Consider the following 27,979-nt stretch of genomic DNA (forward strand, 5'->3'; position numbering starts at 1 on the left):
GAGGAAGAAGACTTGTTTTGCAAAAAGATGAATTTCATGGCAGGTGGTAGTTGTAAGACAGATGTAAAGGGCAGGGCATCTGGTCAATAGAATATATAAGCAAAAGTATCTAACAGGTGTGGGAAACATGTGGTCTCTCTAATGTGTTGCTAAACTACAACTCCCATCAGCCCTAGCAAGCATGCTGAATGAATGGCCATGGATTATGGGAGTTGTTCAGCAACATCTGGAGGGCCAAAGGTTCCCCACACCTGCTATATAATGTTCATGTACCCACTTGTGAAATAAATTTGGTTGGTGGCCATAAGAGACAGGGCCTAATCTGGTTGACCCCCAGACTGTGTAACTCCCTGCCAACAGAGCTGTACATGGCCTCTACACTGTGGATTTTTAAATGTGTTTTAAATGTTGCTCTGTGTGTGTGCTAAATTTGTTTCAAGCAGCACAGCAGCAGAGTAACAGCGGATGTTGAAATGCGAGTGTGCCAACATGTGTGTGCGTTTACCTAAGAAAGCAGGCTTTTACCCTGCATCAGGATCACTAAGACATGAGACTTAGTAAAATAAGAAAAGCTACTTTATTTATAGAAATACATAGTAGATAGAAAGGCATACCTAGTTCTAACTAACTAGCTAAGTTGGAGGTGCAACACCCAGGCATGGGAGTTGACCTCCTGGCTAGGAGAGAGAGCAGAGATAAAGGATGTCTCCTCTCCGGGACAGTCGGAGAAGAAAGGAGAGGAAGGGGCAGAAGGAGGAGGGGCAGGTAAGCTTCCCTAAAGATGTAACAGCCTAGTAGCCAGAAGGAAGTCAGTCAGAGCATCACGGGTAAAAGTAAACAAGCATATTCATCTGGAGGACCCTAACTCTATCTCCCTTCTGGAACATAGACAAAAGAACAAAACAGGAGTTGCTCTTGCCCCACTTTCAACATTAAACACCCACCTTTTTCAAACCACCGTTTCTTAAATAAGGCCCCTCCCCCTTAGAGAACTATGTTACAGAAGGTACCTCATTTTTGCTGTTATATTTAGTCTGTTAATTGCTTCAATGGGGCGCTTTAGTAATAACTATTCATTCATTGTGTTTTTAGGGTATTGTGAGCCAGCTTGGATGGGCTATGCCTAGGGATGGGCAAATATGTCACTTTCAATTTCTTCCCAGTTTCTCATTTTTCCAGTCTCAAGTTCAGTTCTCCACATTTCCACATCAGTTTGTGAATTATTTATTTTTTAAAACAAAGTCCTTGTGAAAATTCAGCAGCATTTTAGGGGATATGTTCCCCCAATGTACACAATTTTGTAGGCAAATTTTCCAAATATCCTCATTTTTACAAAGCAATTTTCCCCTCATAAAATGCATTTTGGTATATTATTTTCACAAATGCATGTATTTATATACACACTTTAGTATATGTGCATTTTTGCATGCATTACTCTGGAGAACTGCACAGCAAAATTCAGAGAAATGTGAATTTCAAAGGACGGCTATATTTCAACTCGCGTATTGTTTCAAAAAGTGCAAATTCAGTACATTCGCCTTTAAATGCAAATAGAATCAAATCTCTCCCCCATCCCTATCTATGGCCTGAAAGGTGGGATATAAATAGTTTTAGAAATATATAAAGTTGGGGTCCTGTGGCCCCTGAGAGGGTGCCATATTTTGGATCTTCAAGGTCAGCAAGGAAACCCCAGCCTAGAGAAGAGGATCCAATGTAGGACACACACACCGTTCTTTGCCACTCTGACAACTTCTGTAGCTCTGGCCCAATGAAGTAATGACCTCCAATGCTGGTAGGGCCCAAAAGAGGGAGTGTTTGCGGAGGGCCAAGGAAAGCTTGAATCTAAAAGATTCAACACCATCCCAATCTCTCTTTCCCTGACATACCCCTAACCCCCAGGATAAATTTGTGCTAATCTCAGTAGCTGGGGCAATTCAATCCTCCCTTTTATCCCTACCTATTGTTCCCAGTGGGTGGGAAATCATGTAAAAAAAACCCCAAAAAATAAGCTGTAAAAGGAAGAAAGAGTGCAAGAGTTTTCCTCCACTCTCACTTCTGGCCCTGTCAGCAAGAGCCAGGCAGGGCATTGGATATGGTGGAGAAACTGCCTTTAGATGACACACACACACACACCTGCTGTAGGACTGCACTGCAAATATTCAAAATGCAAGTTGGCAGATCATTATAACAGTCAAACAGATAGTTATTATATATATATATATGTACACACACACACACACGCACACAAGCATGGGTAGTTCACACAGACTTAATGGATGGTTCAAAAACAATACTAACTTTCTAAATCAAATGTTCATTGGTGTGTGGCCCCTTTTATGAATATTTAATTCACTGAATAGAGCACAGCATGAGCAACAAGGCATCTCTGGCTGCATTATTAGCCGGGGAATTACAGAGCCTCCGTGCTTGGCCATGCAAGGCTTTCTGCTTCTCTCTTGCAAATGGGGGGATAGGTGGATAAAGAACTCCAGAAGTTCAACTGAACAGCTGCAAATCAACTGTCCATTGTGGACAGTCCATTGTTCCCTCGGATACTATTAAGAATGTCTAGAATACTAATAATGCTCAAAAATGAAGCATTGTACAAAGCGACGGGAGTGTTCTGTGAAGATCATCCTTTCTTATCCACTTTGGCTTGTTTCCAAGCAACCCCTTTGAGTATGCACACTCGAGGTACAATTTGTCTACCAGTTTTACCCACCGCACAATAAAGATGTGAGAAGAGACCCACTGGACCAGAGGTCCATCTCATCCAGCTTCTTCCATCCTGTAGTGGCCAATATGGTGCTTCCAGGAAGCCCCAAGAAGGGCATGAAATCAACAGGTTCCCCCCACTGTTATTCTCCTGTAGCCAGTGGTATTCAGTGGTATACTACCTCTGAACCTGGAGGTTTTATTTAGCCATCATGATTCATAGCCATTGAAAGACCTCTCCTATTCCATGATTTTGTCTCATCCCCTTTGAAAGACATCTAAATAAATAAATCTAAGCCGTTGTTGGCCAGGAAATTCCATAAATCAATCATGTGCTGTGTACAGCTTATGCACAACACTGATGTTCTCTCCCCCAGCGTAAGGAGAGGTTAAAAAGAAAGAAAGAAGCAGCTGTAGTGAACAACACTGTCAGAGGTTACTGTTTATCCAAGGGTTAGCCAACATGGTTCCTCCAGATGTTGTTGGACTACAGTCCCCATCGTCCTTCACCATGCTGGTAAAGACTGATGAGACCCGTAGTCCAACAGTATCTGGAGGGTGCCACATTGGCTACCCTTGGCTTAGCCCAACCTTTGCCAACCAAGTGGCCTCTAGAACCTTTGGACTACAACTCCCATCAGTATAGCCAATGGGCAAGGATGATGGAAGTTGTAGTTTAAAATATCTGGAAAGCACCAGGCTGGGAAAGCCTGACTTAGCCACACTGTGGATCAAGCACCCAATAGAATCTGATCTATCAGATTTGTTTACCTTTGGATTCTCTAAGACCCAAACTATTGTTACAATAAACACGAGGCTGCCCTGATAACATCAGTCCCGTATCTAGGAGGATGAGCTATAGGTTAACCTGATAATGTCGAAGCAGAATAGGAGAAGAGGTAGCATCAGCTAACCTTGCATTAAATGCCACATGGGGAAGGGCTGTAGGTCAGCAGGAGAGCACATGCATTGCATGCGGAAGGTCCCACGTTCAATCCCCGGCATCTCTAGGTACAGCTGGGAGAGAACCCCATGTGAAACCCTGCTGAGCCACTGCTGGTCAGTATAGACTCAACTAGATGGACCAGTGGCCTGACCCACCATAAGGCAACTTCCTCCCTACTGCAACTGCATAAAGTATGAAAGACAGACAGGGCATTCCTAAGCACATTGGAACATGTGCCAAGTTGCTGTGGCTTGATCCAGCATGTAGCACATCCTGCCCGCTATGGTATAATTTTGGGATATTTGGGGGAAGGGCAGTAGCTCAGTGGCAGAGCGTCTGCTTTGCATGCGGAAGGTCCCAGGTTCAATCCCCGGCATCTCCAGGCAGGGCTGGGAGAGGACCCTGCTTGAAACCATGGAAAGCCACTGCCACTCAGTGTAGGCAAGTTAGATGGACCAATGCTCTGACTCTATAGAAGGCAGCTTGCCATGTTCCTAAATGGAAAGTCGCCCTGGCAAACTGTCATGGATATTTGCTAAGGTTATTTCCCTGACATGCTCCTTTCTGATGTACTCAGTCTTTAATGTGTGCCTTGACCCCTGAAACTATTGAAGTTCCACCACATCTCACAAGAGAGCAAATCTTCCCCACGCAACTCAAGTCATCAGGCTTTTTATATTTCCTGCAGCAAACAATAAATATTGTTGCATATGTGATATGCACAACCCACAGACACATATAAGGAAAAGCAGCTTCATTCACTGCAGAAATGAGCCTCGAGAAATACAACCAGATCTTAAGGTGAAGCAAAAGCACCCTCTGGTGGGCTGAGTGGGCAGTATTTGAGTCTGTATACCAGGGTACCAAACGTCCAGGAATCCTTGCGCACAAAGGAGGAACTTGCATAGATATGGGAATCTATGGTATGGGAATCTATGGTCTTCATCCATATGAGGTATGCATTTGAATGCACAAACATACGAGAATTCGCATTGGATGCACAAAGATGAGAATGACCTGAGGGATGCTCAGATATTACTCTAACCTGGGACCAAATTAATCATGACAACATGAACCGAACTTCGATCACCAAAATATTTAAATAAATAAATGAAGATCAAATCGGTCATGGAGAGGGGGGTGGGGAGTCACATCGAGGCCACGGTATTTGGGGTGAAGTTTAGTACTTTCACCACACACATTTTCCCCAGTTTGAATGACAGTGCCCAAAGCTGGTATTTTTACTGGGGGAACATGAGAGGTACCCTTACAACAGGGGTGCAGGATTGCCCATTGCCTTTGGGCCATGCTTGACAGATGGGCAGCGCCACCCAACTGTCAATCACTTGGCATCGCAATGAGGTCAGGGCAGCTGTTTTTGTGTAGCACTGTGCACAAAAGTCCTGCTGATCAGGTGATTGTCCAGGTGTGCAAAGCACCGTGCATGGAACTCTGCAGGTATCACTGATCTGCAGTGCATGCAACCCCTTTTTGGTCCTGCCACACCTTTACCTGCCCTACACCCAATGTCATATAAGACACTGGTATGATTTGGCCAATATGGTCTCATGGGCCAACTGCGGAGGCCTGCTGGGCCTAATTAGACCGGGGGGGGGAGGCAGGGGTTTCCTACTGCTACCTTGCTACCTGGTCCCAGGCTATGGTCTGAAGGCACATGAGGCCTCCACCTTGCTGAAGCTAAGCAGGTTTGGGTCTGGTCAGTGCCTGGATGGGAGACCGCCTGGGAACCACACGTAACCACCTGTATGCCATCTTGGGTTCCGTGGTGAAAGAAAGGCAGGATATAAATGCAACAAACAAATAAATAAATAATACCTTACAGCGTCTGTATGTTTCCCTTTGTGGGGCAAATAGCAACTGCAGAGGGATGATTTCTATCAGGAAAAACACATGAGGGAAATGGGTTAGAGAGCCAGCACCATGGCCTGGATCCAAATTGCCCCCTCCCTGTGGCTGCTTAACTCTTTTGGAAGAAAAACACAGGTGATCTCATCACAAATCTCCATCGCTATGTAGCTTGGCCTTTGGCGCTGACTGTTCATTAGGAGGAAGAGCCCGGCAGCGATTCCTCATGCGGTCATGAATCTTGAATGAGAGCGAGCAGCAGAGAGTGCAAAATAGTGGCAGGAAGGTGGGCCTTTTCTGTTCTACGGCTGGTTGTTCGCTCTAACCCAGGCATGCAAGCTCACGAGGATTCCTGGGACAAAGGAGGGAGTAGCAGGTCGCTGCTGTAAATGGAGCTCTCTCGTCGCATAGCTGCCCAAGAGTTTTCATCACAAGTAAATAAGTCTGAGGCAAGGATTACAAGCTGATTATCTAGTAACACTTCCCCATGTGAAGAAGGAACGCTTTTTCTGGAAAGCCCCTGCATGGATCCTAGAAGTGTCCTTCCACACCAACTCAGCAGCAGTGGAGTGCCACATAGGCCACAACTATCTCAAGGTTGTACTGGTCACACCAGCTTTTTACATAAGTCCACAAGCTAGTTACTGACCGAGCACTCCAAACCCCCCTTGCCCTGGACTGGACAGGTGCAGGGCATTGAATCGGGCACAAGTGCCCCTCCTCCACCCCCCAGTTCAGCTGGCTAAGCCAGACTCCCCCTGGCCCCTGCTGTCAGATTGATGCAAGTATAACTCCACTAGGGCAGAGCTTTCCCTGCTAGCCCCTGAATGCCCAGACAGATAGCAGGCCCCAAAACAGGCCTCTGGGAGGGATGGGGACCAAGCTAGCCCCAAATCCATTAGGTTGTATTCAATGTAGCACCAAGTCACTTATTCCACAAGGATTTACGTTTGCACAATGGAACTCTTCCCCCCCCCCCCAAAGTCTGTTCTGGGTTTTCCTCCAACCCTCTGGAGCAGATTTGGGGAAGGCACACAGGAGAGGAAAAGAGACGGGGAGTTCCATTGCACACCCATAAGTCCTTGCACTAACTGTGCATTGGATACCACCCATGGAATCTTGAGCCTGTCTCACTGCCATCATGCGACAGGGAAGTTTTGAAGGAATGGTTAATGGGCGTCCATTTTTTCATTCAGATGCCCTGCATGTGGAAGCCTCTCCGCCATGAACAAGCCCTGGCACATGGATCAAGGTGAAGCGGTTCAAACAAACAAACAAAGGCAATGCATTCACCCAAATTAAACGGAAATGGACTGCCTTCAAGTCGATACCGACTTATGGCAACCCTATGAACAGGGGTTTCATGGTGAGTGGTATTCAGAGGGAGTTTACCATTGCCTTCCTCTGAGGCTGAGAGGCAGAGACTGGCCCAATGTCACCCAGTGAGCTTCAAGGTTGTGTGGGGATTTGAACCCTGGTCTTCCGGGTCATAGTCCTAGGATAAGTAAAACTGACCATGGGGGGGGGGGAGGAGGAGATTGGGGAGGGGAAGAGAGAGGTGAAGGGAGAGGGAAGGGGCAAGAGGGAGGAGGTAGGAAGGAGGAGGAGAGGAGGGCAGGCTTGATCATTTGCATGCTTTTTTAGTTCAATGGGATTTACTCCCGTGCAATCATGCTTGAAAATGAAAGGGACTGCCTTCAAGTAGATTCCAACTTATGGCAACCCTATGAATAGGGTTTTCATGGTAAACTGTATTCAGAGGCAGTTTACCATTGCCTTCCTCAGAGGCTCAGAGGCAGTGACTAGCCCAAGGTCAGCCAGTAAGCTTCATGATTGTGTGGGGATTCTAACCCTGGTCTCCCAGGTCATAATCTAACACTCTAACCACTACACTACACTGGCTCTTAACAACAATCAACAAGTTACTAGACTAGAAAAATTCTTACTAGCCTGCCCACCCAGCAATAAGAATTAAAAAGCAAATTAAAATTAAAGACTGTTGCTTATGATCCATGCCCTGCTATAGCAGAATTCTTATGAAAAAAAATAGCAAAGGTACAGAGAACCAGACATCACAGTGTACAGAGAGAGATTTTCCTAAGCTTTTTTCAGAAACACTGGTGGTTTCTAAGAATCCTAATTATTGGGCAATGTGCCTGTTCGTTCTACTGTTTCTTTTTCTATGTTTTATACCTCTAGTCAGCATGTCAGCGACCTCCAAACTGAATTTGTGTTCTTGGTTCACTGATTAAATGTTATGTGTCCATTTGTTTTCATTGGGTGTTGAAAAGCCAGGACTGGGTGTCCATGTGGACACACAACTAAAAATGCCTGGTCATGTGACAGCATCAGCTCCAATCACTGTGCCAGTTCCAGACTGGTACCGCTATCATCCTGCCCTCCCACCTTCCACCTCAGCCAGCTTGCACAGTAGGGCTGCAATGCAGCAGTGCTCATACTGTGTGTCTGTGCTTCTTTTCTGACCATGCAGGAAGGGTAGTCTCCTCCTCCACAGATAGCATGAAAATGCAGCATACTAACCTCTTAGCAGGCTGGTTTTTCATGTTTAAAAATAGCTTTCTACCAAACAAGCTGAAGAAGGTCAGAGTGGAGAGTTCCCTTCTTTGCAACCAGCACAGAAATCAAATGGACAAGCAAAGGAGAAGTCTCTCTCTCCTCCACCAGCAGCCTGTTCACTCACCTGTCTGGAATTTCTGGTCACCCATGGCTACCAAGCAAGTTGTTAGATGGAAGGCTATGTTGGATGATAAAACTTGCATCACCCTAGTCGTTCACCCCATAAAAGACCATAAGTGTTCTGATACAAGCACTGACCTCAAGCAAGGCTCCCTTGGGCAGCTCCATTCATAACCAAGGATAACTACTGCACAAAAGCAGACCTGAGAAGTTTCTTCAGCAATAATTACTCTCAGATTGACCCCTATATAGCAGCTGTAGCTCTGCCTCAGTAACTAGGGCCCCATCTTCACTCTATTGACTGCACCTGGAAGGGGAACAGGCTGATCTGCCAATCAGTTGCAAAATCTCTTTGAAGCAAATTTTTTTTAAAAAACCAGTCAAGCTGATCCCACTGAGTTTTACAGCAAAAAGGGGTGGGGTTCGACTAGCGTTATGTGACCCCATGTTTAGGAAAGAGAGATGGAGATGTACTGGAACCGCCAGAATGGAGACTGTGTCTCTACCCTTGGCCTTCACTGAGAGTTGCCTCTTCACTTAAAGGGCCCCAGCCTTCTTTACACTGATGCACTGGGGGAGACTCTGGGGCTTCTGAGATGGAGTCATCTGAGTCAGAGGAGGGCAAAGCAACGAAGGAGGGGGAAGAGCTCCACAGGGTTGTATCCAGCTAAGTTCTATTCAGAGTAGACTCATTGAAATGAATGAACCCAAGTTAGTCATTTCCATTAACTTCAGTGGGTCTACCCTGAGTAAAACTCATACTGCATACAACCCATGGACTCTTCTTGGGGGAAAAAACCCAACCCACAAGTGCTTCCTGTACGGCTAGGTGCTTCTGGGGTTGACCCTGAGGTCAATTTCCCCTCTCACTCTGAATCTCAGCTTCATTCCCTGCAGAAGGGGAGTCCAATCTCAGCATCTGACCGAAGCTAGAAAGAACATTAAAATTATTTTTTTTTAAAAAAATAAAAAGTATGATTTGTTTTATAAGATGTTATCATGCAGATACTTGACTCTACCTCACCTAGCAAAAATGTATCCGAATATCAGTAACATACGCTGGAAATGTGGGGCAAGTGAAGCAGATTATGTGCATCATGTGTGGTGGATCTGGGAGTAAAGCTCACAGAAGCGTCTAGGAAAATTTATTCATATAATACAAAATACGATTGGTTATAATATAGCACTGAATCTATTACAAATTCTTTTAAATTATCTTGGAATGATATATATCCAGAACACTGTGATTTAGTGGGAAAATTGCTAACTGCAGCAAAAAATAATAATTAATAGCAGCCACATAGCGGACTGAAATAATGCCAACTGAACAAGTGTGGTTTAATAAAACATGGCACAGGGCCATGATGTCTAAACTTAGAGATGGCAAGGAAAGGAAGACAGAGCAAAGAACAATTTAGGGCGTAATCCAACTCACCTTTCCGCCAGGCTGGGGTGAGTTGGATGTCGTGAGTCCCCGGAGGTGCTGGGAGGCTCCCAGCTGTGTTAGGCTCCGCCAGTCCCTGCCTGCAGCAGCCCTCTGTCGTGGCAGAGATGTGGCTCTGCAAGGAGATTCCTGGCGCTGTTGGAGGTCTGCTGGGGATGGCCAGGGAGACAGAGGCATGGAGGGGACAGAACTGCAGGGGGGTACTACATGAGATCCTTCTCACAATCAGACCCCTCCCCCAGGTCCCAATCTCCCTTCAAACTCTGCTGGCCAAAAGGCCGGCAGAGTAAAACAATTTTGTTTCCCATTCAGGCCTACGGGGAACACTTACTCTCCTGTTGGCCAGAGCCAGTGCTTTCCGGCTGGCTCATGTGTGATGCTCCCAACGGAGCCACAGAGCTTTCCACTGGCTCCTCCTCTGCCGGCTTCTCCTCCACAGACCCCCCTCCACCAGCCACCCAGCAGTTAGATTGCTCTGCCCATTGTACTTTATTAATCACATGAGATGGTATTCAGTGCTAGTCCTACTCAGAGGAGACCCAATGAGGTTAATGGACAAGACTATGGCTGCAGTCCAATACATATTTACCTGGGAGTCTCACTGAACCCAATGGAGCTGGGTAGATATATACTGGAATGCAGCCTATCTAAGGTTCATTCATTTCAGTGGGTCTAGTTGAATACAACCCATGAAACAGAGATATAATGTACGAAGAGGAAGTCGAATCTCTGGTAAAAGGGGTCGAGGTCCACTCAGCCTTCCATCCATCTGTGGTTGGTAAAATGAGTACCCGGCATATTCTGGGGGGTAAAGAAAGGCCGGGGACGGAACTGGCAATCCCACCCCATATATACGGTCTGCCTAGTAAACATCGCAAGACGTCACCCTAAGAGTCGGAAATGACTCGCCCTACAAGTGCGGGGACACCTTTACCCTTTTATTTAAAACTTGGTCACTGCTGGTATAAATCTGAGATCACATTAGATGAATTGTACTTGGTTATTTATAATGGAATGATCTTGCAAGTGAACGGTCTCGGATTTTTTCTCTCTCGCTTTGTAGTTGTTCTGATACTTAATATATGATGTATTTTGGAAAGTTGTTTGTTCACATTTGGACCATATCGTAACCACATTTTGCCGATGGTTCCTGAGATCAAGGAGCAGGTTTCCGCCTGTGTTTGGTTACCACTGGATGCCATTGTGAATCAAGATGGCAGACTGAAGTTTTTGAAACTACACTGATTTTAACCATTGATTTCAAAAGTGCAATCATCATCGTCATACCCAGTGGTGGGTATGATGCTCCTACTTGTAAATAAGCAAATAAGTTTGTATGTTTGGGTTGTTAATAATAATAATTTGAAAAGACAGAAGGACAAAAGGAGGAAAAAATATTATTCCTCGTGAAATATCTTGTGGTTTGCCACCCCTCCCAAACACTCTGACTATGGAAACCTGATCGGGATTGGGGCCACGGTGCAGAGGGAGGGGTACTTAACCCCTTTCCCCTTGTGCTGCACTCATAATGAAAATCCCCCCCGTTTATTTTAAAGAGTCACACTGGTACCAATGGCAGCTTTCACCCCATGGCAAATAGCAGCTTCAGCAAGTGTAGGAGCAAGACTGTATGTAGGACTGTAACGCAGCGGGGAAAGAGTTAGACCCCCTTCCCTTTGCAGTATGGTGCCAATCCCGATCAGCCCATGCATACAGATCACACCTTCAAGGGAACATGCTCTTTGGCTCTCAGAATCCTCTTGCTCTACAGGCTGTTTGCTTGCCCGCCACCTCCGGCAACCCTCACAACTCCTTTTATTCTACATGAGCCAAAGTGTTCATTTTGTTTTCATTCTCAGAATGATGTGCGTCTCGCTTCATGTCCTCTGATGCAAGAACTCACACACACAGTCACAAACCATCAGCAATTTAAGTAGCAGATGCTGGCTTCTGGCACAGAATTGTGTGTGTGTAATATAGAGATATATATAGCAGTGGAGTGCAGAAATAACTGGTCTATTAAGACTGGTAGTTGAAGAATAAAGAAACTTAAGGTTTGCTACTGCAAAGAGGTAAAGTCATATATGCTGAAGCAGCATGTGGCTTGTACTCAGGGAGCCATTACTAACAGAGAACAAAGACCGGGAGAAAAGGAAGGAAGGGGAGGAGCAAAGCCTGGAAAAACAACAAACACTTTAAAGGAGGAATCAGTAGAGGGAAAAATAGATTACCATTTCTTTCTATTGCCCTCTCCCCAATCCATTTCAGGTTACCTGTAACATGTATTGGTGCTTTACTCCTAACAGATGAAAGGACCCCTTGACCCTTTCTTCTCCATTGGTTTTACAGCTCCAAATGAGCTTTTGCTGCTTTTGGCCCCATAGTTTGGGAATAAATCAACAGGTATCTGGTTGGTTTCTTCCACAGGGCACACAAGCAACTTGCAGGGAGAGGATTTAGATGGGGAAAACCAGTGGGGGGGAAGGGATTGTATCCAATGCTAATTCTACTCAGAGTGGGCCCATTGGAATTAATAAACCTAAGTTAGTTGTGTCCATTAACTTCAGTGGGTCTACTCTGAGTAAGACTAGGATTGGAGACAACCCTTTTCTCACTCTTTCCATATGGGAGTTTAATAACATAAACAGGCCGTTCAGATACCGCAAAAGTTTCATTGGCAACAGGTTTTTTAAAAGAGCAACAACAAGATTTTTCCAGAAAAAGAAAATCTGGACTAAACTGGGTGGGGTGGAAGGGATGCCAATGACATTGTGTGGATGCTGTAAAACAAATGTTGCACGTGAGGAACACCCACGCTACAACCACCACCTCTCTCTCTCTCAGGCGCTAACCTACTTCACAGGGTTGCTGTGTGGCGCTGTTGCACTCAGGTCCTGCTTGCGGGCTTCTCATCTGGTTGGCCATTGCAAGAACAGGATGCTGGAGTAGATGGGCCACTGGCCTGATCCTGCAGGCTCATCTTATGTTCTTAAATGCTTTGCTGCAGGGGATGGGGAAGATAAGGATCTGGCTCTCTGAATCCAGCTCTCCCACCCCTGCTCCATGCTTGCTAGCAGCGGCTCTCTGGGATTTTAGACAGCGCACGTTTCCAGCCCTACCTGGAGAGGCCGGGTCCTGAACCAGGGGCCTTCTGCATGCAAAGCAGATGCTCTACCCCTGAGCGATGCCCCTTCTCAAATGCTCAGAGGTGCCCTGCTCCTCAATACTCAGTGAATGTCTATTCCCCGAGCCTCTGGTTTGTGCCTTTGTGTCATTGGGTGGGCAGGTTTCTAGTCAACAGGAAAAGACTGAGCAGGGCCTGCAAGGAGTCTGACATTTGCACACCTCCTGGACTAAGGGCTCATCTACACAGGGTTTTCCTGTGTGTCTGGTACTACTTGCATCCCCTTTTAATTCGCATGGTTCACATGACATTACTGCAAACAGAAGCTATCACACCGTTTCCTCCCTGTAAATCCATACTAACCCAATCCTCTCCGAAAAGGGAAGGAGAAAATGTCTTCACTCCGTATCTCTAGGGCTTGCAAACTCTTTGCTCCGATGCTTTTAGGTGGGTGTGTCAATCATTCCCCTCTCCACACCCACTCCCTCCTCCTCCCTTCATTCATTTCATTTCCTGTGGGTTGAAGAAAAACTTCTACGTCTCTCTCCCATTCTGCAAAGTTGCTGCAAACGGTGCCTTTATTTTCTCTCCCCCTCCCAACTTGTGCACAAAAGCATAACACTGCTCAAACCAAGATTGGTATTTCATCTGCATTGTACCAGTGAAAATACAAATAATTGCACTTCTGGGTTGTTGTTTTTAAACATGAAATTTACTGGTAGAACAAACTGAGCATGCTCAGTTGCCAGGTAGTGAGAGGGAGTGGAAATGTTAAATTAGAGGGTGTGGTCTTTAGGAAACTGTGTGATTGATGCTTCCCCTCAAGTGTGACTAGAAACACTGTGTTTGCAGCTGGCATCGAGCCATTACTGTGGATGCTGCAAGCAGAAAATGGAGGTGAAAACAGCATCTTTAGCACAAAGTAATGCTCCAATGTGGATAAGCCCTAAACTATCAAATCTACCTATTTCCATTAGATGCACTTTTGTTCATAGTCACAAGATGGCAGTAGAGAGTAAAAGAAAGCCCATTTTAAAAAAACAAAAAAAGTCCCCACGATTGCCATCCCTCATTGAAGGCATGTGAAGGCCGTGTTGCATCACCATGCTCAGAAGGAAGGTAGAAGGGTTTTCCCCACTATAAGCATAAAAAGGAGAATGAAAAGGAACACGCCACACCAGCCTCTAGGGTCCCCCCCACCCCAATCACTGTTCAGATATGCTATAAACAACAGCCTTCTAGTACTGTAGCTTAAACACTAACATCATTGAACATGGCATGAGCTTTCATGGACTGCAGGGCACTTTATCAGATGCATGAAGTGTTATCCTGAGTTGCAGGTGCAGATACGTGTGAGGGAGGGACTTATAAATAAAGATTAGAACCGATGTGGGGACCCTTTGGTCCTTCAGATGTTGCTGAATTACAATTCCCATCAGCCCCTTCAAACACAGCCAATTGACAGGGTTGATGGAAGTTGTAGTTCTAGAGGGCCAAAGTGTCCCCATACCTGGGACAGAAAGAAATGAAATGCAGAAAAGTCCAGATGGCGATCATTACATTATTAACAGCAGCTAGTCTTTAAAAACTGAGTTGTGTTGTGAATACAGAGATCCTGCCATTGGTAAGCCAGTTAGCACATACTGTGCAATTAAAAAAATCCACAAATGATAACAACTCTCTACTAATTAAGTGGCTTCACACTGCAGTCTCCCTTTGAAGTTCCTTCGTTCCAGTATGGTCACCTTAAGGTCAGTTAAAGAGTGTCCCAGATGGTTAGAGTGTTGGACTGGGACCTGGGAAACCAGGGTTCAAATCCTCACTCACTCATGAAGCTTGCAAGGTGACCTTGAGCCAGTCATAATTTCTCAGTCTAGCCTACCTCACAGGGTTGTTGTGAAGATATAAAGCAGAGAGAAAGAGCCACATATGCCACCTTGAGCTCCTTGGAGGAAAAGTGGGGTAGAATTGTAATAATAATTTTAAAAATATATAATTTCCTGGCCCACACCTCTGCGACTACGAATGTATGTGTGTATATGTATACACACCTCCATGTCAGGATAACACTTCATGCATCTGATGAAACTGGCAGTAGTCCATGAAAGCTTATGCCATGCTAAATGTGTTCGTTTTTGATGTGCCTCAAGGCTCTATTGTTCTTGTTGTTGAAGGAGATGCAAGTGCCTTTTCCTAGTGCCCTGTGACATCACTGGTGGTGACACAGTCCCCCACAAAGCCCCGGCCATGTTATGACTTAGGGTGGTATTCAGTGCTACTCCTACTCAGAGTAGACCCACTGAAGTTAATGACATGACGAACTGAGGTTCATTCTTTATTTTTGTTATGTGCCTTCAAGTCGATTATGACTTATGGCGACCCTGTGAATCAACGACCTCCAATAGCATCTGTTGTACTGTTCTGATCTTGTAAGTTCAGGTCTGTGGCTTCCTTTATAGAATCAATCCATCTCTTGTTTGGCCTTCCTCTTTTTCTACTTCCTTCTGTTTTCCCCAGCATTATTGCCTTTTCTAGTGAATCATGTCTTAGTATATGTCCAAAGTATGATAACCTCAGTTTCATCATTTTAGCTTCTACTGATAGCTCTGGTTTAATTTGTTCTAAAACCCAATTATTTGTCTTTTTCACAATCCATGGTATCTGCAAAACATTCCTCCAACACATTTCAAATGAGTTGATTCTTTTCTTATCCACTTTTTCACTGTCCAATTTTCACATCTGTACATAGAGATTGGGAATACCATGGTCTGAATTATCCTGAATGATCCTTTGGTGTTCAGTGATACTTCTTTGCATTGTGAGGACCTTTTCTAGTTCTCTCATAGCTGCCCTCTCCAGTCCTAGCCTTCTTCTGATTTCTTGACTATTGTCTCCATTTTGGTTAATGACTGTGCCAAGGTATCGATCCTTGACAAATTCTATGTCCTCATTGTCAACTTTAAAGTTACATAAATCTTCTGTTGTCATCACTTTAGTCTTTTTGATGTTCAGCTGTAGTCCTGCTTTTGTGCTTTCCTCTTTAACTTTCATCAGCATTCGTTTCACATCATTACTGGTTTCTGCTAGTAGTATGGTATCATCTGCATATCTTAAATTTTTGATATTTCTCTCTCCAATTTTCACACCTCCTTCATCTTGGTCCAATCCCACTTTTCGTATGATATGTTCTGCATACAGATTAAACAAATAGGGTGATAAAATACACCCATGTCTCACACCCTTTCCAATTGGGAACCAATCGGTTTCTCCATATTGTGTCCTTACAGTAGCCTTTTGTCCAGAGTATAGGTTGCGCATCAGGCCAATCAGATGTTGTGGCACCCTCATTTCTTTTAAAGCCATTCTTTATTTATTACATTGATATCCCTGCTTTCCTCCAAGGAGCTCAAGGTGGCATACAAATACAGTTCTCCCCTGCCCAATTTTAATCCTCACATCAACCCTGTGAGATAGATTAGACTGAGAGACAATGACTGCCCCAAGGCCACCCAGTGAGCTTCATGGCCAAGCAGGGGTTTGAACCTTGGTCTCCATCCCAGTCTGACACTCTAACCACTACATCACACTGGCTCATTGATTTAAATGCATCTACTCTGAATAGAACTTAGTTTGATCCAACTCTGTCATCATCATCATCGACAACTTATTTTAGTTTACTTTATTCTTTCAAGGCCAGGCACTCACAGCCATTTCACTGAAATGCAGTTGCGATGTTTACATGTAGCTGCTCATATCAAATAGACCATCTGGGAAAGATGCTTCTCTGCCTGAGTCCCTGGAGAACTGCTGCTACTCAGAGTAAACAGTGTAGTGGCAAATTCAGAAGTTCAGGGTCCATGTTAGTCACAGTCCCTCCCATCTTTTTTGCTGCTGGGTTGAGAATGACATCTTTGTTAATGCATTCTCTCACAATGGTAGATGTCTCTAGGAGCCAATAAGCATAAAAGGGGTGAGTGTTAGCTACTGAGAAGGGTCTTCTCAGTGGCTGACTCAACTCCTGTCACTCTGGTTGGCTACAATCAGCAGGAAAGGACAAGGAAGCATGTTAGAAGACTCTTCTCAGTGGCTAACACACTCCCCTTCCATGCTGATTGGCTCATAGGATGCTGGACACATAGGAACCATGCTGGGACCCTGCTCCCAAAAAAGTAAGGGGTCTAAGACCCTTCCCCTCGAGACATCCTTGATGAGTGTACATGAGACTGGGCTAGGTAGACAAATAGTCTGACTCAATATAAGGCAACTTCCTATGCTCAGTTGCCTTGTACAACTGAATAAATTAAACCAACTTGGATGGTTTTAATTTAAAAGAGGATTAGACAAAGTCTTAGAGGAAAAGGCTATCGATGGTTACTAGCCATGATGGCTATGTACTGCCTCCAGTGTTAGGGGCAGTATCCCTCTAAATGCCACTTGCTGTGAACCACGAGGGATGAGAGTGCTCAGGTCGTGCTTGAGGGCTTCCCGTGGGCATCTGGTTGGCCACTGTGAGAACAGGATGCTGGACTAGATGGGCCACTGGCCTGATCCAGAAGGGCTCTTCTTATGTTCTTCAGTTCGGCAAAACACCAGCCAGGATACTTCCTCCTCTGCAGCAACATCTGCTCGTTTGTGAAATTCCCTGTCTTGTAAAATTAGCAGCTGGTGCTCACTAAGACTGGCGGGGCGGAAAGCAGGGAGCCCAACAGTAGGTGGAGACAGAACCGATGACAGGCAGAGCCAAGTAATTCTAGTTTTGCTCCCATCTTCCCCCTTCCCAAGCTTTACAAGGGCAACACCGATACTGTGCAAGAGGAATCTGACAGCCAGTGCCGTCCCCTGGGCTGGATTGTAAGTAAGAAGGCAGGCAGGTGGGGGCTGGCTGAAGGCAGGCTGAAATTGGTGGGGCTGTCCCCTATTTGCCATAATGGACCAGCCTCCACAGCCCATATCGCACTACCAGTTCTGGTACTTAAGCTACACTTTCAAAAACCAATATTTATAATCAAGAATGTCACCAGGAAGCATACTCCTATCTGCGAAAAATGAAATGGACTGCCATCAAGTCGATTCCGACTTATGGCAACCCTATGAATAGGGTTTTCATGGTAAGCGGTATTCAGAGGGGGTTTACCATTGCCTTCCTCTGAGGCTGAGATGCAGTGACTGGCCCAAGGTCACCCAGTGAGCTTCATGGCTGTGTGGGAATTCGAACCCTGGTCTCAAAGGTCGTAGTCCAACACCTTAACCTCTAAACTGTACCACACTGGCTCTCGCTCCTATCTGTAACCAGTTAATTATCTGTAATTATGTCAAGTAGCCACTAGGTGTCAGCATGGTTTTGGTTTAGCACCCTAAAGAATATCATGAGGTCTGCTGCATCCAGCTCAGAGCATTGACTAGAATTGGGGCCTATTTATGCGTCTGTGCATGCACAAAGTCAACAGCTATGCTTCACCCCTATGCAAAAAGAAAAGAGTAAAAATACCAATCAGGATGCAGCTCATCCAAGTGCTAATATTAAACCCTGAAAAGCTGGGTCAATATTAATAGCCCTACGAAGTTTTAGAAACTGCGTTATAAGCTGTGTTATATTGAGTATACTGGGTCTGCATCTGTGTTGGAATCAATTGCAGATTTTTTAAAAATATGTTTTAAAGGTTTGTTTTTAAAGGTGTTGGTAGTGTTTTTGTTCCCAGAAAATCAAAAGAGTTACATGCCACTCAAAAAAACATTTTTTTAAAAAAAGAAATATCCAAAGTCTAAGATCAGAGATGGCCACAACACTGCCATGAATGATGGATAACAGTGTTAATTTTCTGCAGCACCAGAGCATCATGTATGTTATAATATTGTAGCCAAGCTACACAATCAGCAGAATCGTGAGGTGCAACCAGTACTGTAGCGGCAAATTCAGAAGTGCAGGGTCCCTTCATGATAGTCACATCACCCCTCATAGTCCTTCCCCTTTCTAAGATTATTCAATAAAATTTGCTTTCAGTCTCTTACTTTGTTTGGAGTATTTTCCCTTAGTGATGCATTGCAAAGATCAATGCAGATCTCCATGTATTGCATTTCAGCTAGATCTACTATTTTCTGGGCAAGTACCTGCGCGTATGTACTAAGGTGCTGTAAGGTGAGGAACTTCCTTTGCTGAGTTTACTTTCTTGATTGCCATACTAAGAGGAGTATGTTAGCTACTGAAAATTAAGTTGCTCAGCGGCTGACTTGTCTCCTTTCACTCTGTCTCCAATCACCAGGAAAGGACATTGAACAGATACTCTGCTCCCCCAAAAATAAGAGGTCTAAGACCCCCTGGGACCCTGGGCAACTACACCTCTGGATGCAATCCTTGTATGACTTCAGGGGAAGAGACAGCATACTTTGGAATGCTTTCCTCAACTAAAAATGCTGTATGTGCATAGATAAGATGGAGGGTAGGCTAAGTCACTGGTGAGTAGCTTGAAGCAGCCAGTCCCTCCAAAAAGAGCATTATGAGAGAAGAAGTGGGACCTATGATGATGTTGTCAGTGGGGAGCGCTTCTCTTCAGCGTCCTTGCCACTCCACTCCATTCCCCCCTCACTTTTCTGTTTCCTCCCTAATCCCCCCTCAACTCAGCATTTTGTGACTAGTGAGGATGCTCTATCCTCATTCAGCTGCTTTGAGGATTCTCCTCCCCTTAGTCCCCCTTCCCAAATTCTTTGTACTTTACAGAGCTTGGAAAAGTTACTTTTTTGAACTACAACTCCCATCAGCCCCAGCCAGCGCCATGCTGGCTGGGGCTGATGGGAGTTGTAGTTCAAAAAGTAACTTTTCCAAGCTCTGCTTTTGCAAGCGTTTGGTTTCCCCTAAACTGGCTGGTACCCTCTCTTGTGCATGGGTAGCACTGTTATAAGGCACGGCACGTACAACCTGAACATCATAAATAGAGGAAGTGCTATAACAATTTCCAGCTTCTTAGATTTTCACATTTCCAAAGAAGAATCTGGTGAGATTCAAAAGCCACAATATACATTCCCTGGCACTTCTAGGCATTGTTCCTGTTTTCCTTTGGGTGGAATGATCTGGCCTTGTTCTTTTTCTTCCTCGCTTTGCGTTTTAACTCTTTTCCACCACATGGTGGCACATGGATGCAAGCATTAAGGAAAGATGGGTTAGATCTGAGCTCTTACCAGGGTGGAGGGCAATGTTCATTTAAACTCACCCTAAGATCACACCTTAATGTTATTCTAATGGAGTGAGGGTTGCTCCCAGCCAAGTTATACTCAAAGTGGGAATTAATAGACCTAAGTTATTCATTATTGTGCATGGGTCTACTCTGAATAGGACTGACACTGGATAAAACCCAAGTCTCCCAATATTCACCTACCTTTTAAAAAATAAAAAACTCCACTAACTCAAAATGGCTGTTATAGAAATTATCAGGCCGTCTCCAGTGATCCACACCTGCTTGCTGGACATCTTTGGGCTCATCTACATGGGAGCATTTCTTTGTAACAAATACACTTCTTTTACCTTCACTGTTCATTTACATCATCCACAGTTCCTGCTCAAAAGTTAGCTACCAATCACTTTTTCCCATTCACACAAGCAGGCATTCCTCTGAGGAGGATTAGCCTCACTTCTTCCTTGTGGCCCCAGCCTCTAATTATACATTTCCACTCCCTCTGGTTGCTAAGGTGATCAAGCATGCTTAGTCTATTCGAAAGTTGCAGTCGTTCCTTTTTAAAAAAAACCAGGTGTGTGAATATCTGTGTTTTCCCTGGTAGGATAAAGCTGAAATACAAATCTTTGTTTGAGCAGTCTTATGCTTTTGCGCACAAGTTAGGGGGGAAAGAAAACAAAGGCACCTTTTGCAGCAACATAAAAAAGGCCAGAAGAATGGAGGAAAGCAATCGGAAGTTGCTTGTCAGCCTACAGGAAACAAAACGAATGAAAGGAGGAGGAGGATGTGGGCGTGGAGAAACAATTGACACACCCACCTAAAAGCATTGGAGCAAAGTGTCTGCAAGCACTAGGGATACTGAGTGGAGACTTTTTTGCTTCCCTTTTCATATTATCAGCGGATTGGGTTAGTACAGATTTATAAAGGGAAAACTGTGTGATAGCTTCTGTTTGCCAATAATGCAAATTGTGAACCATGCAAATTTAAAGGAGATATGAATAACACCAAACACAATAAACCACCATATAGATGAGCCCCTTGTCCGCTCTGTCATCTTTCAAGATTTACACATTTCTTTTCCTTAGGGACAGAGGAAAATGGTAGACATCATCCATCTGGGTCTTTGCCTTGGCACCCGACACACTGCGATCAAGCCAGACCTTGACTAACTTCATCAGTGGGGCAAAACGAGAAGGACACTGGAGGACTTACTATGACTAAAATAGCCTTCTTGATGTGTTTCAGTCTGAAGGTGCAATGGGGCAAGCAGAGATCCATGGAGGTAAGCCCTGCCCCCTCAATGATGCAGAGAACATCTTCTGCATGACACAGCCCAACACAAGCTGCTCCAGGTCAATGGTAGAGCACCCATGCTTTTCATGCAGATGTTTCCAGTTACAGGCGCATTGGAAATAGAGCTGGGAAAATAAGCCTTCTCCCGAATGCTTAAGATCACCTCCCCTGGTCATATTAAATGCTACTGGGCAGGCAATTTGGGCACCAAATAAGGCAGCTTCACCCAAAGCAAGGATGGGAGCCTTCTTCAGCCAAAGGGCCACATTCCCTCATGGGCAACCTTCTGCATGTCAGTGATGGGCGGGACCAGAAGCAAAAATGGGCAGGGCAACAAATGCAACACTTACTTTTGTATAGCAGGCAACATCCCACCCAAGCAAAAGCCAAAGGTTTCTGCAGGCACAGGGCTGTATCCAATGTAACTCTAAGCTAAAGTCACTTACAAGTGATACACTTGCTGGCAAAATGCTTTGCACTAGCTGAACGGTGCAGCGCAGGTTGCCAGCAACTTTTGCTGCACAATGGATTGCACAATCTGCCCTGCAACAGGTTTCTGCTAGCGCAGTTGCTTCATTGGATTGCTCTGTGGCACATTAAAACTCACCTGTCTGCTGGTGCAAGAGCCCCTGCGCTGTTGGACAGAGCGCATCGGATACGGCCCACGCAAGCAAACATCTGCACAAATTTTTCTCCATCCTCCACTTAGGCAAGCAAGAGATAATTATCATCGTGGGAGGGCATCTTCCAGCCAGGCCAAGGCACAGAAAAGGGGGACAGAATCAGGTGAAGGGGCATGGCTGGGGAGAAGGGGTATAGTCTTGGGAGAGTCCCAAGGGCCAGACAGAAAGGCCTTGAGGGTCACGTTTGGAGCCTGGGCCTGAGTTTCCCCATTCACAATACTTAGGCTGGGATGTATGCAAAAGCATATTTGCAATGGCCTCTTTGCCGTACCTCTAAGAACCTGCTGCTTTTCTTTTTTCGCTCGGGCACATTTCTGATGATTGGCATGACTGTGAGATGCTTCAGACTCTTGGTTTTGCAGTCACACAACAAAGCAATGCAGATCCTGGAGCCACCAGCTGCAGCCAGTGGGCCTTTGGAGGGCCTCAGTTAGCAGCCATCTCAGCCCCTGACATTTCCCTCCCGCAAGCCAAGCAATGCAGCCACTTTCAAATACAAAGCAAGGACGAGCCGGAGCCAGGCTGATGAGATACTTCTCTACTTGAAAATGGTTCCTGGGTGCTGTGGAGCAGGGATGGAGAACCTGTGGCCTTCTGAGTGTTGTTGGACTCCCAGCCGCCCAGCCAGCATGGCCACATAGACAGGGCTGATGGGGGCTGAAGTCCAAGAACATCTGGGAGGCCACAAGCTCCCCACCCCAGCCATCTGGGAGTCCTTTAAGCAAAGATGAAGAATACACTTTTCCCCCCAAAAGGTCACATCCACATCATGCATTTAAAGCATTCATATCACTGTAAAAGTGATGGAGAAGGCAACGGGGATGGGCCGTAGCTCAGTGGTAGAGTGTCTGCTTTGTGTCCAGAAGATCCCAGGTTCAATCCCCAGCATCTCCATGTAGAGCTGGAAGAGACCCCTGCCTGAAACCCTGGAGAGCCGCTGCCTGTCAGTGTAGCCAACACTGAGCTAGATAGCCCAATGGTCTTTCTTGGTATAAGACAGCTTCCTCTGTTTCCTATAGTTTGTAGCTGGGAACTGTAGCTCTGTGAGGTCAGCACCCTGAACAAACTACAATTCTCAGGATTCTTTTGGAGAAGCTGTGACTGTCAAAGTTGTAGAAGAGTGCTCAAACTGCATGGTGAGGATGTGACTAAGTTTTGAGAAAAAGGGGGGAAGGGGCAGGAGACGGGGGGCCCAGCATAAAAGACCCAGGCTCAGGCCAACCCCTAACAACCCCCTTTAACACTACGTCCCATAGTTTGCAGAATCTTGCAGGGTGCAACAACAGCCTTCGTGCAGGCCTTACCCACCACTCAGCATGGCAGTGTTAGAGGAAACTCATCTAAATATAAGATCACTGAGTGTAACGTTCAAAGCGAACCAAGAATAGGAGGGGGCAGCCAGAGACAAATCCACTTACTTAGGGAGCCTCAACGGCTCTGTCATGGTATAGAAAAATGAACTGGTCCTAGGGCACAGCTGAAAAACTCTTGCAACACATCCCACGCGATGGGGCATAAGCCAGCCAACCAACAGCGGGTGTTTGATAGAGTCAAACAGCTGTCTCTTCCTCTTGACAGAGGTCTAGGCCAACAGCCCCCCCAAAAAAAATTTTGGGGGGGGGCTGCCAGAAGCAAGGCCCAGAAGCCATTTTGTAGGGAGCAGCATCTATCTTTTTAAAGGCTGTCGACTCACTCCAGGCCCTGCTGCTGCCTCACGGTGGGGACTCCCCTCCTGCCGGCAAAGAGTGGCGTCTCAGCTCCACTCAGCCTGCTGGAGACAAAGCCGCTAATTAATAACGCACTCGGTGCCCTCGGCATGAGGAAGCACATGGCGAGCGAAGCGGCTGGGGGGCTGCACGAGGCCCCCGCCGGGAAACACGCACTGCCTTGCCACAGCTTCCTCAGCCACCATCCCCCTGACTCCTCTCTTTAGCTGTCGCTGGAAAGAGCCTCCTCGAGCTGGGAACTCACTTAGCTGGGCTAAGCAGAACTGCAGCCCTCAAGTCCCTTGCAGAACGAGTGACCCCATACAGGCCTCAGGGTGAATTTGCATCAAATCAGAATGACGCTAATGACAGATCTTGCTTCCAAATGAGGCTGCAAAGTGACCGGCTGACAACTGCCTGATGTCTTAAAACACCTCTCGGATCTACAGCCATAGGAAGCTGCCTTGCAAGAGCTCGGGTTGTTCGCCCATCTAGCCTAGTGTTGTCTGCTCTGAGTGGCAGCAGTTCTCCAAGGCCTCAGGCGAACAAAGGCATTTCCCATATCTGCTCCTGATTCTTCTAACTGATTGTCTTCTCTCTACTACGGTCACAGGAAGCTGCCTTACGGCAGCTCCGATTCTGCTCAGATTGACAGTAGCTCTCCAAGGTCTCAGGCAAAGAAAAGGTCTTTCCCATCAACTGCTCTTGTTCCTTTTAACTGGAGGTGCTGGAGAACGAACCAAGGAGCGTCTGCATGCAAAGCATGTATTCTACTAATAACAGAGTGGCAACTTTCACCTCACCAAGAGAGGACATGCATCAACAAAAAGGACAATGAAAGAGGTCAGCGATTTGACTAAAATATGCAGGGGCTAATTTATACACAGAAATGCAAATGTGGAAATAATGACTACTGTATAATTTAAATAGGAACACAACACATAGCTCCTTGAAAGTTCAGCCTAAAACCCGGAGTGGATTCACTGCACCACTGACACAGGAGCAACCAGTCCTTCCACTGTCTGTGTGCCTGCTTAATATGCTGTCAAGGCGCTCCCTGCTGATTGGCAAGGAGAAAATGACCAGCAAAGAACAGCATTTTCAGCTTGCTGCTTGAACTGAATCTCTGAGCCCGTGCAGGAGACGACCATTTAACCATCTATCTATGCTCAGTGATGTGTGATAAAATATCCCTTAATATTTGGCAGGATGATACTGATGATCAAAGGATCCCAAGCTGAGGGAGCTCACTCTGGGGCAGTCTAGTGATCTGTCGGGTCAGGCATTGCATTTTTGGGTGATCTAATCCAGCGGGTGACGGTGGTGAATCAGAGCTGAGCAGCCGCTTGGCTCCCTTTCAAAAGCACCATCACCACCCAGTGAAACATGAATCACTTGCTGCAGCAGCATGGGTTGGCAGGGCCAGTCTAATCAGCAATAGGCCCTTCTGAGACCCAGGGCCCCTAGCAGGTACCTGACCATGCTGATCCCTGACGCTGGGCCTACAGAAGACAGCCGTTTGTTTGAAGGAGCCATCTATTTGAAATACTGTCCGGTCCATGCCCGATTCAAAGATAGCAAACTCTAAGAAGAGTTGAAGTTGCCACCAGCAGCTAGCACCCGGACAGCAGACTGAGCAGGTAGGTAGTTCGCCTGGTCACAGTCTGCCCTAATATGTTGAGAAAAGTATTATATTTCTATTTAAATCATATTTGCCTCTAAGCATCAAAATGAGCTTGTGCAAATTTTATACCAACCTGTGCCTTCTTTTTCCTGCTTTTTTGGGGGTGTGTGAAGAATTCCCTCCCTTTTTGTGATATATAAACAGCCGCTGATGTAAGCAGAGGTTGCTGCTCTTTCTGCTCCTGTCACTGGGAGAAGGGAGGAGAATAAGCAGCAACATCAAGGAGGTGGCGGAAGAGTGGAGTCATGGGGCTCTAGAGTTTGGCCATCGGGCCCCTGCCAGAGACAATGCCGACTCCCAGTCCCCTAAATCAGAGGTGCCTGAATGTACCCCTAAGATCCACTGGCCTTCTTTTTACATTTGCATAGGGGGAGGGCCATGTGGTTCAGTGGCAGAACACATAGTACCAGGTTCAATCCCCGGCATCACCCGGTAGGGCTGAGAGAGACCCCTGGAGACCAGTCAATGGAGACCAGCCATGGGGAATATCCCCTTGGGACTCTTCCCAGGCCACACCCCTTTTTCTCAGGCCACACCCCTCACTGACTCTCCCTTGCACCCTCCTTGACTGTTTTTGCCTGGCTAGAATGTCCCTTTGAGCTCTGAGGATGCCTCCTGATTGCCTGGATGGGGGACAGATTGCGGTGTGTGAGTGAGTGCAGCAACTAGCCTGCTGTGCAAAGTTAACATTCACAATCATTGCTCTGCCCACTTTTTCCACAATGTCAGATGATTATTAAAGTTGTCCTGCAGGATGAGGGAGGGGGCGGGAAGAGGTAAAGGTTCGCCTCGTCCAGGCTAGATGAAACAGTGGTCTGACGTGGTCTAAGGCAGCTTCTTATGTTCATAGGTGTGAGCGGATCTGCTTAACTCTGAACCAGAGTGCAATCGGAGCCTTCTCACTGCTTGCCTTTCGGTTACACACAGAAAAGACTGGACACGGGCAGCCCATTTTCCTTCGACCTCCTTGGCCTCCTCACCTTGATGGGGCCTCCTTCTCTGAAAAGTCTCAGAGTTAACCATTATCTCTGGCAGGCGGTGTCCTAATCTGCGGCTAGGCTAGGCGGCCCCTCACCGTGACCCTTATGGATCGGCTGCTTCCTGCTGATGGCACTCCAGCGCAAGGGGGGCAGTTTCCAAGGCAATGGCAAAACACCCCTCTCCAGGCATCAGAGGGAGGTTGCTGTCATTCACAGACCGCCCAGCTAATAGCTGTCAATCACAAGCAACTCTTTTCTCCAAAAGGCCACAGCAAATTATGCAACCTTTCCAAGACCACCCAGCCTGACATCACTATGCCAATGCTTTATAGGGAGAAAGATTGCTTTTCAAACTACATGCGCAAGTCTTTTAATGTCCCTTCTGCCTGGGGATGCCTAAATCTCCCCCCCCCCCAAAGAAGGCAAGAAGCATCCCTCAGAACTACAGGGGTAGGCAGAGCTCAGTCAAGTAACAGTTGCTACTAAAGGAGAGTGGCAGAGCCTAGTAGTGGTTACAGCAGACTTACCCAACCTGGTGTTCTCCAGATATTTTGGATTCCAACTCCTATCAACCATCCCAGCTAGCATGGCCAATGGTCAGGGGTGGTGGTAATTGCAGTCCAAAACATCTGAAGGACAACAGGTTGAGGAAGGCTCAGTTAGAGCAATGGGTTCACCAGCAGGGCAGAGTGCACCTTCATTTGCAAATATTAATATGTTACTTTATTTTATTTATTTGCTGGTCAGTTGGCAGTGTTGTCTGCACATCGATGACAGACATAATCATTTCTTTTCTTTTGCAAACAAAGGCTTTCATTTAAAGCAGGTGAAGGGAACCGTTGGCCTTCCAGTTGCTGCTACACTACAACTCCCATCATCCCTGGGCATTGGCCGCACTTCCTTTGGCTGATGGTAGTTGTAGTTCAGGGACAACTGGAGGGCCAAAGGCTCCCCACACCTGGTTTAAACTGTGGGTCTCTTTAAAAAGGGGTTTGGGGGGCATTGTGAGAATCCACACTGGGAGCCAATTTAAAACTCTGGGGCAACAAGAAATCTCTTTCTCAAGTGTTTGGTGATGGTGCTTTCAATCTGGCAGCCAATTACAGTTTGAGCCAAAGGGTGTCCATTAACATCACCGTACAGAAATCAAGGTAGAGCAGTCAAGTGATGCACATATGCATGTAAACCAGCCTTTTCCTTCTATAGCATAATATTTAAAGCACTTAGAGGCTCAGCATCAGCACTTGGCAATGGTGGGGCACATGCCAGGCCTCACATGCATAACTGCCGCTGACGCTTATATTTTGAGTTTTTTACAAGTTCTTTTAAAATCTTTTTTAAGGGTCCAGTGCTCCGCAGAGAAGTCATCACTATTTTCATTCCCCCAGAAATCCTCTGGGTCCTGGCGTTATGAATTTATTATAACATTTATACCCTGTGTTTTCTCCAAGGAGCTCAAGGGAGCATGTATTGTTCTCCTTCCCATTTTATCTTCACAACAACCCTGCGAGGGAAATTAGGCTGAGAGACGGGGACTGGCCCAAGGCTTTCCAGTGAGCTTCGTGGCTCAGTGGGGATTTGAACCCGGGTCTCCCGGGTCCCAGTCCAACACTCTAACCACCGCACCACACTGGTGGCGGTGCTGCAGGCACTTTACCAGGTACTTCTCTAGCAT

At 46.1% G+C, this 27,979-nt stretch overlaps 1 protein-coding gene across 7 annotated transcripts in view; it reads right to left on the reverse strand.

Annotated features, from left to right (window-relative positions):
• The window catches only part of ROBO3 (roundabout guidance receptor 3), a 364,199-nt gene that overhangs the window by 320,159 nt on the left and 16,061 nt on the right, over positions 1-27,979 (reverse strand). Inside the window, exons 1-3 of one of the 7 annotated variants that reach the window (XR_009758612.1) lie at positions 8,363-8,433; positions 5,645-5,879; positions 5,503-5,556 (exon numbers count right to left, since the gene is read on the reverse strand). The exons of the other annotated variants lie outside the window; for them this stretch is intronic. The gene's annotated coding sequence lies outside the window, so the exon portion shown is untranslated. Of the gene's footprint in view, positions 1-5,502; positions 5,557-5,644; positions 5,880-8,362; positions 8,434-27,979 lie in introns of those variants that run through there. 7 annotated transcript variants of the gene reach the window in all.

The sequence above is a fragment of the Rhineura floridana genome, chromosome 12, assembly GCF_030035675.1.
Source record: "Rhineura floridana isolate rRhiFlo1 chromosome 12, rRhiFlo1.hap2, whole genome shotgun sequence".
Lineage (NCBI taxonomy): Eukaryota > Metazoa > Chordata > Lepidosauria > Squamata > Rhineuridae > Rhineura > Rhineura floridana.